Here is a 16,876-nt window from a genome sequence, read left to right as displayed (position 1 = left end):
CTGAATTTCGAAAAACCTCTCAAGTATCTTGAAAAAGTTTTTACGCTCTCAAGAGGAGGTTTGTCATACATTTCATTATAAAAAATGTATTGCAAAAGTGCAATGGAAACACTATTTTCACATTTACACTTCACAGGATGTAACGTTCAGTGTCACGTGACCAAGACAACATGGCGTGGTACGTGTGGACAGAGGAGGCTGAGATTTCTCTTAACATCATACTTATACCCTCATTCCTGGCTTTTTCCATACATATGGATTTAGCCTCTGAACTTTCATCTGTTGCCTTCGTCTTTTGTTCAGAATTATCAAGGTCATGTAATCATAACCGTACCAACACACAACAGGTTTTGAGTGTCCATCTTTCTTGCAGCGGAATCTCGCGAGTGAGATTTTATGAGAATTGTGAGGCTCATGCCCAAAACACTCTTCAGTGGAAACACATTCAAAGCTCAATTGTACCTAGTCGAAATTTAAGGAGTATCGCTTTTATTTTGTGAAAAACTGTAATCGAAATGCAGCTTGTGTCAGCGCTGTACATGGAACCAGGTAGAAACAGAAACACACTTCCTGCTGCACTGCAGTAAATATGAACACATCAGGAAAGAATTCACTGATCAAATCAAACTAAGGGTTCCTCACTTTGATTTACTAAAGGATGAAGTTAAAATGACATATTATGAGAACAAAGAACCGTCTGTATAGATGCTGCTGTCATAGCCTGAGGGACAACTATTCAGTCTCCTCCCAACCAACATACTGAATTTTATTCAGCATTTTCATTAACTGTTAATGTATCACTGTATATATCTAATTAATCAGATTTTTTATGTTTATTCTTCTTTAATTTCTTTGAATTATTTAATATGTAAATTAATATTATGTATATAATATTTAATGCATTTTTTAAAATTTTGTACACTGTTTTAGCAGTTATGGATCTGTTCATGCCAATAAAGCAAATTTAAAATTGAAATTGAAACTAGCCCTGCAGCATTTCTCAAAGGAAGCAGATCTTATTGGTGCTTCAGGGACGTGCCGGTGTGAGCAGTGCAACTACCCTGATTGACTAGAGAGAGAGTGATTTTCTCCGCAGTACATTTTGCTGGCAGATCGCGGCGCAGCCGTTGTGTGTGGAAATCGAAGGTTATGCACAGCCAGGAGGAACTAGAGATGAAAACCCAAATTTATCTTCCACTCTAAGTTTACCAGTGGATAGAGTAAACACACAGTAGACTTCATCAGCATGAATGCTTTGTAGAATGTACATAATTTACCCAGAAATTTGTGTTGCTCTTCAAGTGACTAGGAAGGTGTGTCAAAATTCACCCCCAAATTATCAGCATTCTCGTGCTGTTTATTCGCATAGTCCTTTGGTGTGCAAAGACCTTTAGTCTAATTAATGAGTCTTTTACAGCAGCTGTCTGTCTTTAATCTGACTATCCATGCTGCTGTCACAGTCAGCAGACAGCTGCAGACACTGCAGGATTCCAGTGCCCACATGCCAACCCCTGGATTCATCTTCACCAGTCAAACTGTGCATAATGACATGGCATTCTGTGCCTCATAGGACAACAGACAGTTTATGTAAATGTTAAAATTTGACACATTTTAGGTCATATGCAAGAATGTGCGTTTAGCTATAGAATATTCTTGGTGTCCTGGCTCTGAAGGCTGATGTTCTTCGTGAGGATTTCCACAGATCAAAACACAGTTCAGTAAAAATCACAGGTACCAGGGTGTCCACTATTAGATTTGTGTCTGTGTGTTAACATCATGTGTGATGAGTACTAAATCATCGTCCCCGGGCCCCTACGACCTGGTTCAGGACTGTGTGTACCCCCTGTGGTGAATTTGATAAGGAGCCATGCTCACATGGAAATTAAATAACACACACGCACCCAAACACACACACACCCAGACACAATCCAATCAACTTAAATGAGGTCGCTCTGTGCCTCACTGTTACCTCTCTCTCTCTCTCTCTCTCACCCTCCTCTCAAACACAATCAGATTTTCCAAACAGAGGCAGACACAGTCCACTTTTGTCAGCAGGCACACAGGGCAGCAGTGAAACTACAGAGTGCGAGACGAACACACAGTACGACTAACAGCACACTCAGACCAGACCACCGCGTGGACAGGAGAGAGACAGAAATCAGGCACCACAGATGGTAGCGAGCATGAGGCCGCTCACAAATATAGATGAGTGGAAAAATCAAAGCGGCAGTCATACTCATCTGATTTAATTCGACCATGTGAACGCTCAGCTGCAGACACAAAGACAGTTAACTGGGAGGCTATTGACAGGCACATGGCACAGAGTGTGTGTCAGACACAGGGCCAAGAACTGTACGTCTGCATCCGTGCTGCTGTGTGCATGTTCCTAAAGACAAAGATGTACTGTATAAGGCTGCAGAGCTGCAGCTGTGTGGGAGATCTGTTGGATTTAATTCACGACAGTACTGATTAGGAAGTTAAAAAGCCCCTATTTAGTAAACAGGAAGATTGTTGGATATTACTGAAGAATTCTCAGTGGGGAATCATCAAGGAAAGCAGGCTGTTCATGACTGAGGTTTTAAAAATGTTTCTTCTTATTTGGGATGATATCTTAGTTGTTAATGATATTACTTCAAAATCTGGTTTGAAAGATGCAATTTGAATGCCTATTTTTATGTAAGAAATTAACATTGCTGAGACTAGCATTGTCATGATTGCAGGTGCAGCCGCAGACATCAGACATTGCACAGACTTGACCCATTGATAACTGTATTACAAGCAGCTTCTCCATAGCTTGCAGTACAATGAAAACTGACTAGGCTGTCTGGGGTTGGCGCCACTTTTTAACAGCTTTTCTGCCTCATTAGTTCATAATCCAACATTTAAAGGAGTGAAGGAAATATAACGCTTGATGTGGTTTATGATACAGCCAATAGGTACAGTAGGTGGGGAACCAGGCCAGCTTATAGAACAGGCTGGGCCCCTGAAGAACCCAGAGAATATGCCCTCCCCAGCTGTGATTAATTGATGATGCCAATGCATGTGTGTTGGATAAGTAGCATTGATGCTACCATCCTGGCTAACAGTTTCCCCTAACATATATTGAGTTCTAATTTTCACATTATCTATTCGTGCCACTTGTTAACCCCTTTTCATCACTGTTTTTCCTATTTCCCAGATTTGTTTACACATTAAACTGATTTTTGCCCTTTACAACCCATTTTTAACTGCTTCTCAAAAGTTTTGCCACCCATTTGTGCAACTTAACCAGTTATTTATACTTTAAACCATTTTTGCCCATTTTTACCACCTTGCAGTATTTTTTCTGCCCATTTTTTTTGCAACTGTAAAGCTTTCCCATTCATCCCCCTTATGGCTGGCTTTGAAACACAAATACAAACACAAATAGCTTGACTATAGTGTGACAGACTTCTCCCAAATGGTTTTGAACAATATTTTGATGTGTGACGACCATATAAGTGATATTTGGAATACTTTCTGTGAAGTTCAGATGTTTTTCTCAACTCTGTCTTGCAGTCTGTCCAAAATAGTTCCATCTCTGTTTCTGCATGAAACATTTTCATGGGATGTATGTGCAGACTACTTCCATTGTGAAGTGTTTTGTGTTTTCTGTTAATACAAAGTGTTTCAATTATGCATTCCTATTATACCTGTATGCACTGCATTTGAATGTACATTCATGCAAAGCGGTCAGTTTATTTTTTGGCAGATCCATTTCACGGTTGAAACCAGACTCAAAAATAGGGAGGAACTCTTATTATTCCTTTTTTTTTTTTGTTTGTCTGTTTTTTTTTTGTTTGTGACCAAAAATGAAAAACAAACAAACAAAGCAAAACAGAAAAACAAGCCAAGCCGTTTTTCATTTTGGTCACAAAAACAGAAAAACAAATAACATTTAATTTCCAATTTTGGCACGATGGATGGCTCATGTTTTGACATGGAGGCTTTTATTTTAAAATGCTCACCTTTCCTAATGGGTCCCATGATTTCTTTTCCTCAAGTATTTCATTAAATGAAGAAAACAAAAGAACAGAATAAAAAAAAAAATTGGACCCCTTTTTAAAAAAATGTTTTGTTTTTTTTTTTCTTTTTTTGTGACCAAAATAAAAACAACATAGAAAAACGGCTTGTTTTCTCTTCTTTTTTCCTTCATTTTTGGTCAAAAAAGGAAAAAGACTTGTTTTTCCGTTTTTCCACTTTTGGTCTAAAACAGGAAAACGGAAAAATGACTTTCCATTTTTGGTTAAAACAAAAAAACATAAGAGTTTCTCCCAATTTTTGAGTCTGGTTTTGACCAGGAAATGGATCTGCCAGAAAACACACTGACACAAAGCCTGTTTGTGTGGCAGCTTTTGCAACCATCTTTTCTGTTAATGCAAGCGTTTGGATATGCATTAGTGTGAGACTTCTCAGCCACCATAAACAGGTGGAAGGAGAAGATGATCTACATGATGGAACTCATGCTCCAAAATTCATGGATGAGAAACTCTAGTTATTGCCCTAGTCTAGTTATGCACGCTCTGCAAAAACTATTTGACCAACCTCCATCTGCACTTACAAGTTGCTCGCTACAACAGCTAAACTGAGCCAATGTGGGCCAATCCAACCTGCAAGGAATTTTTAAGGTGAAAAATTGATGGTCTTTTAAGAGCTATAGAGCTGCATTGAACACAGCATGACAGTTTAAATCTTTTCATAGACGGAGGATTTTATACAAGCGCACCTTTTCATCGGCTTTAGAGCTCTCATGTAGATTCAGATTTCTCATGCTTTGTCATTGAGCTTCAGCTTAAATCAGTCAGGTGGACCATCAAAAATGCTTTAGTACAAGTGTAAGCTGGTATTTCTATTTTTAAATGATTAGATTAAGAACACTGACTGGAAAAAGCAGTTTGTTCTGTGTCTTTCAGAAACTTTATTGTGTCATCCTCACTGGAGCCAATTATTACAGCATTCTTAAGTAAAGAACAGACTCAAATCCCCCCCCCTTGTGTGGCTCTGATACGGCTAAGCCTTTCTATTCCTGGCTCTGGATATCCCCCAGATTACTTTGTGTGTTTGTGTCTCTGTGTTGTTGTCTCTCTGCGGGCTAATAATAAGATTTACTGTATGTGTGTGTTTTTAGACTGAGTCCACTGACCTCCATTCCTAAATCAAGTTTAAGTTCAAGTCAGGCTAAAATTAGAAATATTTTAAAGACATGTCACATAGTTCATTTAGGAGAGAGAATGTAGTTTTCCTTTTACAACCCAGGCCCGGATCAGAGACCACTAAAGCCAGGTTAATTTGATCAGTGTGACCTTTTTTGAAGCCCCGCCCTCCTTGGTTACTGTCTCCAGGTTAGACAGACCACCTACTGCCAGCCTTCTCTCCATTAAAACAAGTGAAACACTCTTCAGTTTAATTTTCAATTCTAAAATGGTTTTATTCTTTTACAAACTTGGTCTTAGTGAAAGCATAAAGACAAAGATACAGTGGGGTGGTGTTGCAGTAACAGTGAGGTACGTTCCGTTCCACTTGTTGGTCAAATATTGCTCTGCTTAAAGTGGCCAGGAGAGTATTAAGAAGGCTGGGAGATTTAAAAAGTTTTATATGGATCTCTACAAGATGGCAGTGTGAGCAAGTTAGGGAGACGGTAGAGAGAGGCAGTCAGGCTGCTTTTGCAGCAGATTAGTCTGTTATGTAATCTGATGGCAGTGTTTTATCTAGACATGCTCATATTAAGATAAATGGTGATGTGAAAAGTTTTTTTTTTCAGCCATGAATGAAACTTGAGTTTAGTTTACTGTGGAGACAGAGAATGACCACTCATGCTATGAGTTACTGAGAGTTAAGAGCTCTGTGAACCAAAGATGGCACTCGGTGAGCATCCAGGTAAGAGCCTCGCCTCCTCGTTCCTGTATCAGAGCTGCTGTCAAACATTCACAGTCGGCTGTGAGGTGGGATGATCTGACTCAATGTCATATGAGTAATGGTGCGACTGGTCTACCTGCCAAAGGCTTTTGAACTGATGCTTTGCTCATTTTAAGTCCAAGATTGTTAAATGAGGCCTCAGTTCCAGCGTGAGATTGCAGGAATTGTGCACAACATATTTAATAGTCACAAGTCCACCACTCCTAATGCAGGAAAATGCCACATGAATTTCCAGCAAGCCTGTGCGCCATGTAGCAAACATTTGCTCAGTCGAATACAGGACTGGTTTAAACATGGTTAAAATGAGCAACAACACTCAACAGTCAAACTTTTCAGTATTGCCTTAATGATTGTGATAACTCTCCTAATAACAAACTTTATTATCTTACCTCTTAGTTGAGGCTTATTAAATCTGAATTTTATGATGAGGCTGCAATGGAGACTCAAATCAGCCACCAAATTGCCACAAGATGGAGAAATACAAGTATTTTTCTTAAAATAACTGAAACATTTCCCTTTATTGTATAGCATTAAACTTACATACTTTAATTCTCGACTTTCTTTATCATAGCTTGTCTCATTTTGCTGATTGTTAAAATAAATTGGCTGGTAGATTTTTGAATCAATCAGCTAAAGTGGCAGGTGGATTAAAAAAGTAATTTCCAACTCTTCTGTCAACACGTTCAAGGCCTGAAATGTAAACACTATAACTCATCCTGTTTACTTTCAAAGTAAAAGCTTGATTTTTTCAAGGCCCACCTTGAGCTACCTGTGTATTCACATTATGCTTTTATTCTGAAGCTAGTGAATTAAGTGACTTAAGACACTTGCAGGATTACTAAGCTCTTTCTTGGCATCTGCTAAATTTTCTTAGTGAATAATAATAATAATAATTGCCTCATATTTATGATGATTTAATACATAAGGCCAGGTATTTATCTGAGATCCCCCTGTCACTCTTTGCTACCATCTCAGTTTCATTTCTGAAGTTGTTTTATTATCAGTTCTCAATTTAAACACACGTTCTTAGTGTAAATAAGTTTATTTTCTAAAAGCAAATTCCCATACAACAACTTAACCAACCTCTGAACAGGTGCAGCCAGAAGGCGGAAAAATTAAGAGTAGTATGTCTGTTTTATGCACGTGCATTAATGAGAACCTTTCCTTGCAAAACAAAAACAAAGAACAAACAAAACACAAAATCCATAAATGAAGTTTCACAGATTCCTGCTCAAATATGATGCAGTGATCATAAACCAAGATGCGAGTATTTCTTATGTCTACAGGGATATGCATAACCAGGTTTCTCTGTGCTTCTCATGCGAAGACAGTATCCTGATCAACACCAGGATATGACTCATAACCGGGATATTTAAGTCCATGTAAACACAGACAACCATATATATCTGTACTGCCATGAGAGGAAGTATCGACTTTAATACCTCTGCCTCCTGTACAGGTGAACAGAACAGACAGCTGCTGATTCCTTTGGTACAAAGCACAAAACACAACAGGTTAGCATTGAAGCTAGCTGGCTAGCCTGCTAGTAGGAAGATGATGGGTTGTTAAATTATGTTTTAGTGGAATGTTTGACCATTTCTCAAAGTTAAAACTATAAATTGTAATAAAACCTCAGGACAGTCAACATTTCTAATGTTTTCTATGGACGTCTAGAAGCCAAGTGCATTGTGGAGCTACCTGAAATGTGATTGGCTGATGGCTTTAGAGGACAGGCTGAGGGATGATCACCTGGAGAGCCAACAAAGGATCAGTTCTGTGAAAAACCTCACATAACAAACTAAGGTATTTAGGCTTGAACTCGAGCGTTATGTAACACCTTTTTACTTAGCAAGAAATTACAGAAGTAAGGTCAGGCAAAAACTGCAATACATCAAAATTAAGTTTGAGTCTGCATTAACCTTGAGGTAAATATCACACTTCATAAGGCGCCTTCAACCAGCTGTAATTGAAGAGAGGAGATTAAAGTCAGAGAGGGCATGTGTCTATGTCCATCAGCATCAAGTAATGAATGCTTTCAAATTGCTTTAGTCTGCATCCTCACTTGGCCTACATGCAAAATACATAATCCTCCCAGAAAGTATTGGTGAGGATTTATATCTTAGTCATGCTCTGAGCCTCACTTTACATTTGACTGTACCTCTATCTAACACATACACTCATCCACCCCAGAGAGGAGCACTCCTGATGGTTCCAGGGTTGTTGAGCTACCTGCTAGTGTTGTTATTTTTATCCTTTTAGCCCCACAGTTAGTCACTGAGTGGGTAATACTGTGGAGCACATGATTACCTTTCTGGATGTATGTGTGTCTCTGTGATTGTGTGTGGTGTGTTCCTCTGGCAAACATTGCCAACAGCCACTGATAAAGAGAATCAAAGGATGAGAGAGTGTGTTTGCATTTGTGTTTGACCACAGGCCTAGAGCCTGAGGAAAGGTAAGACAGAGAAGGTAAAGAGTAAGTAAACCCAGAGTTTTGGCTGAGGTGCCTCCGGAAATGGGGTGTGATTTTGAATGCCTTGTGTCATTAATGTGTAGAAATTCAAATATTATAACTCCTGGTTGGTACTACTGCCAGACTGTTGCTGTTGGCTAGCTGCCATTAAACCACAAAAAAATTAATCCAACTGTGAGATGTTACCAATATTTTTTTACACACTGTACCTTTGAGTAGTGTTGTTGCTATGACAGGGTGATGTGCTCATGCACAAAAGTCACAGTGGAGCATGAGCTGTTAGTTAACATGACCTTAAGCACACTACGCTGCTTCTTCTTCATTTTCATGACTAATCTGAATTAAAGTGTGCCTGTAATCCTCATAATCAGCTGAACACTGTGCATGCAGAGGCTGTGTGTCTCCTGGATATCAGGTGAAGCTGCTACTATCACAGATACACCAGCATGATGATCCAGGCAGACGATTAGTCATGCAAAGCCGTTCCAAGGTGAATCGATTTCAGCTTTAATGGCACCTCTTTTTGGTGTTCATTAATATACAAGGCACAAATGTGCTGATTATTTATTTCACAGCTGGCAGCCTCCACAGCTGGGGGTCCATAGTGGCTGCCATATTAAAAATGCTGTCTAAAGTATTATTGACTACTGGGTAGTTTTGCCTGTGGACCTCTGATAATTTGTGAATCACGCCCTTTGTCAGTGTTCGCGACTGTGCAGTTGCATGTAGGCCTGGGAAGATAATAAATCGATTAATTGCATAATAAATGAAAATGAACTCAATAATTTTGCCGGCCACGATATATTGCCATGTGCATGCGTATTTGTTTTCGTCGTCTCTTGCCTCCAAACAGGCTGGATGACAAGAGGGTTCACTCTGTGCATCAGTCTCAGCACCTGGCTGGTTTGTTCCATAGCGGAATGAACGTAGTGAACCCTCTTGTCAGTCATCCAGTCTCTTTGTCTCTGTGGGGGGAGGCGGGGCCGCTAGCATACACACACAGAGTTCAGCAAGTGAGTCTCGTGAGGAGCAACGCAAGGTAACGTAGTAGAAATTAGGAGGAAAAAAAAGATGATTGCAGAGCCAAACGCCAAAAACTGCACCTCAAGATGCAGAGCCTTCGTCCCGACAGTCAACACTCACTGAGGAGTTTGGTCAACAAAATAAATACAAACGGAACAGCGCAAAATGGTGTGTTTGTTTTAAATATTTTGAATATTTAAAAGTCCTTGACATTCCAATAACAATGGTAAAAAAATACCCATGAGAAATAAAAGTTTATTGCATTTGAAAGGTATACTAGCATTACAATGAGATATTATCATTACATTAGTGGTCAATTTGATTGCAAAATAATGTTGACAATAATATTTATCGGCAATAATTTGTGGTATAATATATAGTCCAGCAAAATTTGTTATCATCACAGGCCTAGTTGCACAATTAAGTAAAGTCTGTAATGTTGTCAAATTTACAGACATTTCTGAAGGAAGCCCACGGCTGAAGCAATATAAATGCATTAATTTTTGTTTCTAAAATCCACACAAAAAATGCTTTGTTGTGCACATTGCATTCTGCAGGTGACATTTCCTGCATGTGTCTTATACAGACTGTTAAGAGTTTCCAATACACAGCATGGACTGAAGGTGTTTTTTTTTTTGCCTCTCTCTGTCTTTATATATAAATTAACATTTTTGCGATCTCTAGAAGCTGTCCATGACTAATAAAATAGTGACAAGAGTGATCTCCTGCAACTTTCCGATGACTCATTATCAGGCAGAGAAAGAGAAAGTCGAGCATTCCTCCCATAACTGTGTAAAAAACATGGACGTCTAATGTTACAATGCACCTCTGGTCATGCATATACAACAACCCTCCTTACACAGATCGGCTGTTGCAGCCTAACCACTGAATGTTGAGACACATTTTAAATCATAAATTGTGTTATGCATGAAATATACAGCTGGCATAAGATCAGGGACTTGCAAAGAGAAACTGCAGGAAGCAGAGCAGTAGTGCTGCGCACATGAAGAGAGCAGTGGTGCACGCATGCACATTTGGACAGCAGAGTTTGATCAAAAAAAAGTTCAGCAAAATGAAGACATTTTTATATATAACATGAAATTAACAGGAAGAGAAGAACTATTTACTATAACCTATGAGTCCAAACTTTGTTAACCATCTACCACTGTTATACTTCTTCGATTAGATAAAGGCACAGGAAAAGCCGCATGGACTGCTTAAAAAAACTAATTACCACCTGAAATTACAGAGATGCTGATTAGCACAGGATTAGAATTACCTGTGGACTTCTGTGTGCTGAAATACAGTCAGTAGTTTGCCCTGGAATTTTTACTCTGCAAATTACCAACATGGTCGATTCACATGCCCATAATCACAGACGTTCTGCACAATTATTTCAGATTACCAGAGGTCCCTAAGCAGGTCCTTTGCAAAGAGGACATTAAACTAACTTAAGATTGGACAAAGAGGCGGAGCTGAAGTGGGTCTGATTTATGCTTCTGCATTAAAGCTACACCTAAGGTGAGCTGTAGAATCCGTGTAACCTTGGACCCTATGTAGATCACAGTGTACCGACTCTATTTGCTGAGATTGGTTAGCTGTGGTGATTGTGCATCTCTGTGTAATGTCTACAGGAATATTGTGTGCACTTCAGTTAGAGATACATGGCTGCAGACAGCAATCCAACTGGTCAGATCAACTTCCTGATATCTGAAAATATCAGGCATGAATTTCCTCATCTGTGTCTCTCTTGCATGCCTCCAATTTCCACATACAGTGACTGTGCGGTGATCCACCGGCAAATCGTACTGCAGTGCAAATTGCACCGCAGGTCTATTTTCAGCACTGGCTGCTGCCAATGTCAATTCCCGCCGATCAGAAAGCTCCAAACAGGAAGTCACAAGCTTAGAATATCCGGTTCTTTCAAAATACAATACAATGTGGGGGGACTCCCAATCGTAAATCATCATTATATCAACATTAAATCCATCCTGCAGCAAGAGCAAAGGGTCGACAGGAGATCAGTGGGCCACAGAGCTACAACGGCACCATTGATGAGAAATAGTTAACTTTTGAGGACATTTAGCCAAGGAATTTTACATAAAACCACAGATCCTTTAAGCAAACATTGACCTTTTAACTTCCTAATGTACTCACCCAATGGAGGAAGCAAAAATATTATGGACTTATACCAGTAAGGATGATAAATTAACCCCTAAAGTTAAAAAAGTCAGCTGTTGACATACTATTCCTGTGTGAACTCGCACTTCTACCATGATCTCTGCCTGCTGATAAGGGCTGTGTGCCGCGGTGCAGCACTCTTCACACGCTTCCACACTCTTCACACTTCAGTGCGCTGCACAGTCGTTGTATGTGGAAATTGGGGGTTAGACGCCAAGCGAGTGCAAATCATTCTCTCTCTTCCTGAGCTGACTTTGCATCAGCTCCTCTGATGTCTCCTCTCTTTGTCAGTAAAACCAACTGCTACTCAATATCTGTCAGCTCCAGCTCCAACCTAGTACACTCCATATTTTCCTGTGCAAAAAAAAGCAGGAAATAGGGTGGCGGGACCAGGAACTGGCATTATACACTGCCTGGACAAAAAAAAAAGTAGCCACCTGGATTTAACTAAGCAAATAGGTATGAGCCTCCTATTGGATAATTACTGCATGGGCGATTATCTTCCAGCTGGCAACAAGTTATTTAACCCCAGCTGATGCAATGAGTAACTTCTCATTTCTTAAACAACCATGTCGAAAGACACATCCTGTGGTCGTGGAAAAGATGTTAGTCTGTTTAAGAATTGTGAAATCATTGGCATGCAAAAAAGGCTTCAGTTTGCTAGGGAGCATAAAGATTGGACTCTGGAGGAATGGAAGAAGGTCATGTGGTCTGATGAGTCCAGATTTACCCTGTTCCAGAGTGATGAGCGCATCAGGGTAAGAAGAGAGGCAGGTGAAGTGATGCACCCATCATGCCTAGTGCCTACTGTACAAGCCTATGGGGGCAGTGCTATGATCTAGGGTTGCTGCAGTTGGTCAGGTCTAGGTTCAGCAACATTATGTGCCCAAGAATGAGGTCAGCTGACTACCTGAATATACAGAATGACCAGGTTATTCCATTAATGGATTTTTTCTTCCCTAATGGCACGGGCATATTCCAAGATGACAATGCCAGGATTCATCGAGCTCAAATTGTGAAAGAGTGGTTCAGGGAGCATCATTTTCACACATGGATTTGCCACCACAGAGTCCAGACCTTAACCCCATTGAGAATCTTTGGGATGTGCTGGAGAAGGCTTTGCGCAGTGGTCAGACTCTCCCATCATCAATACAAGATCTTGGTGAAAAATTAATGCAACACTGGATAGAAATTAATCTTGTGACACTGCAGAAGCTTATCGAAACAATGCCATAGCAAATGCATGCTGTAATCAGAGCTAAAGGCGGTCCAACAAAATATTAGAGTGTGTGGCCTTTTTTTGGTGGCAACTTTTTTTTTTTTTTTGGCCAGGCAGTGTAATATCGCACTGTGGAGTAGTATTTGGGCAGAATATTGCGGAGTGACACTAGTATTTGGGGCTCACTACAGCAGGCCTCTACTGAGTAGCTACTATTTAGACTGCACACAGAGGGATAAACTTAGCATAGCTTTCAGATGTGCAGCCATTGTCTGTCTGTAGTACCACATTAAAACTAAGAGTAATGGAGAAAAAAAATATGGATTTGTAGAAGTAAAATAACATTTTAAATATTTGACATCATTTCCCACCTCTATCTGCTTACCTTTAGATGTTTTTGTGATTGTGTATGTGAGAAAGGTTCACAGAGAAAATAGGACATTGTCAGACAAGTGAGATCGCTCCAGACACGCTGCAGGGCATGCTGCTAAAGTACATCACAGTGAGGCTGGAGGGATGCCAAGAGTCTGTGAGAGAGAGAGAGAGAGAGAGGCATAAACGAGGACTACATGCTTGTCTCTAACCAGATAGAGCGATCTGGAGAGCTGCCAGCATGTGTGAACTTCCTGCAGACGATCCTCCCATTACTCCACGGTACTTTTCTCCACCTTTATCCTTTAAAACTCTCAGAGCTGACAGCACTAATCGTGACGACGTCTCCAGCCGGCTGACAGTCTGCCGTGTTTTAGAACAAAGTCTAGGTTCAGTTTGTCTTTCAGGTTAGAAAACTTCTACAGCAACTTCTTTTTTTTGTGGTTCTTAATCTTTATTTGTAGAGCACTTAACACTTTACAAAAACAGTAGGTCTAGACTGTTCACTTTATTTTATGAAACAAAGATCAAATATTAATTCATTATGAGCACAGCGATGAGCAACATTTACCAAAGTCATTGGCGGAAATGTCAGTAGAACCAGACTCCTGTTGAACAGCCATCTGCTGGGATACTAGAGAACAGAAGGAGTCTTCAAGTAAGTCTGAAGGGCTGTTCTTCTATTTTCTAAATAAAAAATATGTTTTGGTAAGAATACTATTGAGTTGACATGCCTCTTCTATGTCACATGGAGGTCTGGGACAGTACCTGTGGAGTGGTGGACCGGGCTGGTAGTCCCCTTTTTTTAAAGGGGGCCGGAGTGTGTGCTCAAATTATCAGGGTATCACACTAGTGTGCTGTAAAGGAGGGTGCTGTAAAGGGTGCTCCGGCTCATTGTCGAACCTCAGATTCAGGAAGAATTACAGGGATTCTCTCCTGTCTGTGGGACAGCTCTTTACTCTTGAAGGGCTCCTTGAGGGAGCATGGGAGTTTTCTCATCCAGTCTACATGTGTTTTGTGGACTTGAAGAAAGCTTAAGATCATGTCCCCCAGGGGGGTCATGTGGGGGATAGGAGTATGGGACTTCGGCACTGCTGCGGCGAGCCATCAGGTCCCTGTATAACCAAAGTGAGAGTTGTGTTTGCATCCTCAAAGTTGCACAATTTTTCTGTGGGTTTGCCTTCACCAGGGCTGCCCCTTGTCTCTGATTCTGTTTGTGTTTTTTATGGACAGGATCTTTGGGTTTGCGGTTCAGGAAACCTACTGCTGTTTGCAGATGAGCTGGTTCTGCACTAGGATGGTTTATGGCAGAGTGCAAGCTGCTGGTATGAGAATAAGCACCTCCAAGTCTGAGGCCATGGTCTTCTGCTGTAAAGTGGTGGATTGCTCCCTCTGGGTGGAGAGTGAGTCTCTGCCCCTAGTGAAGGAGTTTAAGTATCTCGGGGTCTTGTTCACAAGTGAGGGTAGAATGGACTGTGAGATTGACAGGTGGATTGGTGCTGCATCAGCAGTTTTGCAGACATTGTACCATACCATTGTTTTGAGGAGGGAGCTGAGCCAGATGGCAAAACCTTTGATTTGCTGGTTAAACTTTGTCCAACCCTCACCAATGGTCATAAGCCCTGGGTTAATGACCAAAAGAACGAGATCACATGTTCAAGTGGTCAAAATGAGATTCCTCAGGAGGGTGTCTGTGTTCAGCCTTAAAGACAGGGTGAGGAGATTGGACATCCGTAGGGATCTCGAGGTAGAGTTGTATTGACAAGAGCCATTGGTGGTTGGGGCATCTGATCCGGATGCCTCTTGAGTCCCTCCCTGTGGAGACCACCCAGAACTCGCTGAAGGGATTATAGATCCCATCTGGGCTGGGAATGCCTTGGAATCCCTCAGGAGGAACTAGAAAATGTTTCTGGGGAGAGGAACGTCTTCTGCCACCACAACCCAACCTCGGATAAGTGGAAGAAGATGGATGGATGTAGAATCTGGAGTTTCTAAATTAAGGAAAAGAAGCGGTAAGCAAATCCTAACAGATTACCTTCCTAACAAAAAATTTCTGGAAGAGCAACATTTTTTTAAGTCAAAGGAAAAGTACTGTGAAAGACCATATAACAGTACAAAAGATAGCCGTTAACCTTTCTTATACTACCGAGAGGTTTGCTAACACTGTTCTCAGGATAAAGAAATACTCATCGAGCTGCTATTGTTGGGGGAGATTTGGTACTCAAGGCCTTCAGTTTTTTTTCCTGAGGTTTTTACATTTTCCTTCTGAGTTTGTATTTTTTAATGTTCAGTATGTGGAGATGCACATACAACCTTGTCAGTTTTGTGTCTGTGAGCATGCAATGTTCTGGTCATAGGAGGATATAGGGGAGTTTGCCACAACTTTTGTAAGTTTGCTAAACACCTCCAGGTCCTCTCTGTTCCCATCTTCACTCATCATTATGTTGACTTTTCAGAGAGACAGAACTTTTGATCACATCCAAGCAAGAAGTTAAAAAGAATCATTTAGTGCAGTAACACAGTGTGCTGGGGACTACAAACATAGTCTACAAACATACACTGCTGAGAGGCACTTAGCATGGAGCAGATTGTGGAGAGAACATCGAGTCACAGAAGCACGTTCCCAAATCAAGTCAGCCCTCGGAGTATGAGAGTGGAATGTATTGTGATAACTTTCCTAAACACAGTAATTATCTCACCAGCAAAGCTGAATCTATTTCTGGAGACTGATTTATAATTATTTATGGCACTGATATGAGTTTCACAAGGCAAAATAGTTGGGTGGTAACCAAGTTGGGTGGTAATACAGTAATTAAATATCGTAAATCAAATAGCCACAGCACCCCTTTAATTACTGTCATGAAAAAATCAGCTGTGGAATGTGCGCATGTTTATAATAAATAGGTCCCATCAATGATGTAGGCCTTCTTTGTCAAAAAATGGACTCACTATACACAGTGTCTATAAAAAGTATTCACCCCATAGATGTTTTACCCTCTTACTGATTTTATAAATAAATTGTGGTCAGTATAATTTGGCCTTTTTGACCCAAAAAAATTTTAATGTCAAAGTGAAAACAGATTTCAACAGAGGTTCAGACAGTTGGTACTACCAGTCTCACAATTAGTGAAATGGGGAGCGCTGTGAATGTGTCTCAGTGATTGTAGTATAAAGATACCTGTGTTTGGAAGGTCCAGTATCTGGTTCATCAGGATTCCTGGCTACCATTACACCATAAAGACAAAAGAACTCTCCAAGCAATTTAAAAATAGGTTATTGAAAAGTGTAAGTCAGGGAATGGATACAAAAGCATTTCCAAGGCTCTGAACATTCCCCAGAGTTCAGTTGAGTCTGTCATCAAGAAATGGAGGAATATGACACGAGTAAATCTGCCTAGATCAGGCCGTCCTTACAAACTGAGTGAGTGTGCAAGAAGGAGACCAGTGAGAGAGGCCACCTATAGATACCTATGACTACTCTGTAGGAGTTACAAGCTTTAGCAGCTGAGATTGGAGAGACTCTGCACACAAAAACTGTTGCCTGGGTTCTTCACCAGTCAAAGATTTATGGGAAAGTGGCAAAGAGAAAGCCATTGTTGAAGAAAACTCAGATTAAATCTGGACTAGAGTTCACCAAAAGCATGTGGAAGACTCCAAGTGGAAGAAAGTTCTTTGGTC

The 16,876-nt window shown here is 40.5% G+C and overlaps 1 protein-coding gene across 1 annotated transcript in view; it reads left to right on the top strand.

The window, feature by feature from the left end:
* The window catches only part of ankrd33ba (ankyrin repeat domain 33ba), a 35,580-nt gene that overhangs the window by 9,938 nt on the left and 8,766 nt on the right, over positions 1-16,876 (top strand). The window lies entirely within an intron of this gene.

This window comes from Cheilinus undulatus, linkage group 19, assembly GCF_018320785.1.
Source record: "Cheilinus undulatus linkage group 19, ASM1832078v1, whole genome shotgun sequence".
NCBI classification, from domain to species: Eukaryota; Metazoa; Chordata; class Actinopteri; order Labriformes; family Labridae; genus Cheilinus; species Cheilinus undulatus.
Note: the sequence above shows the minus strand (reverse complement) of the source record. Positions and strands in the feature narration are given on the sequence as shown.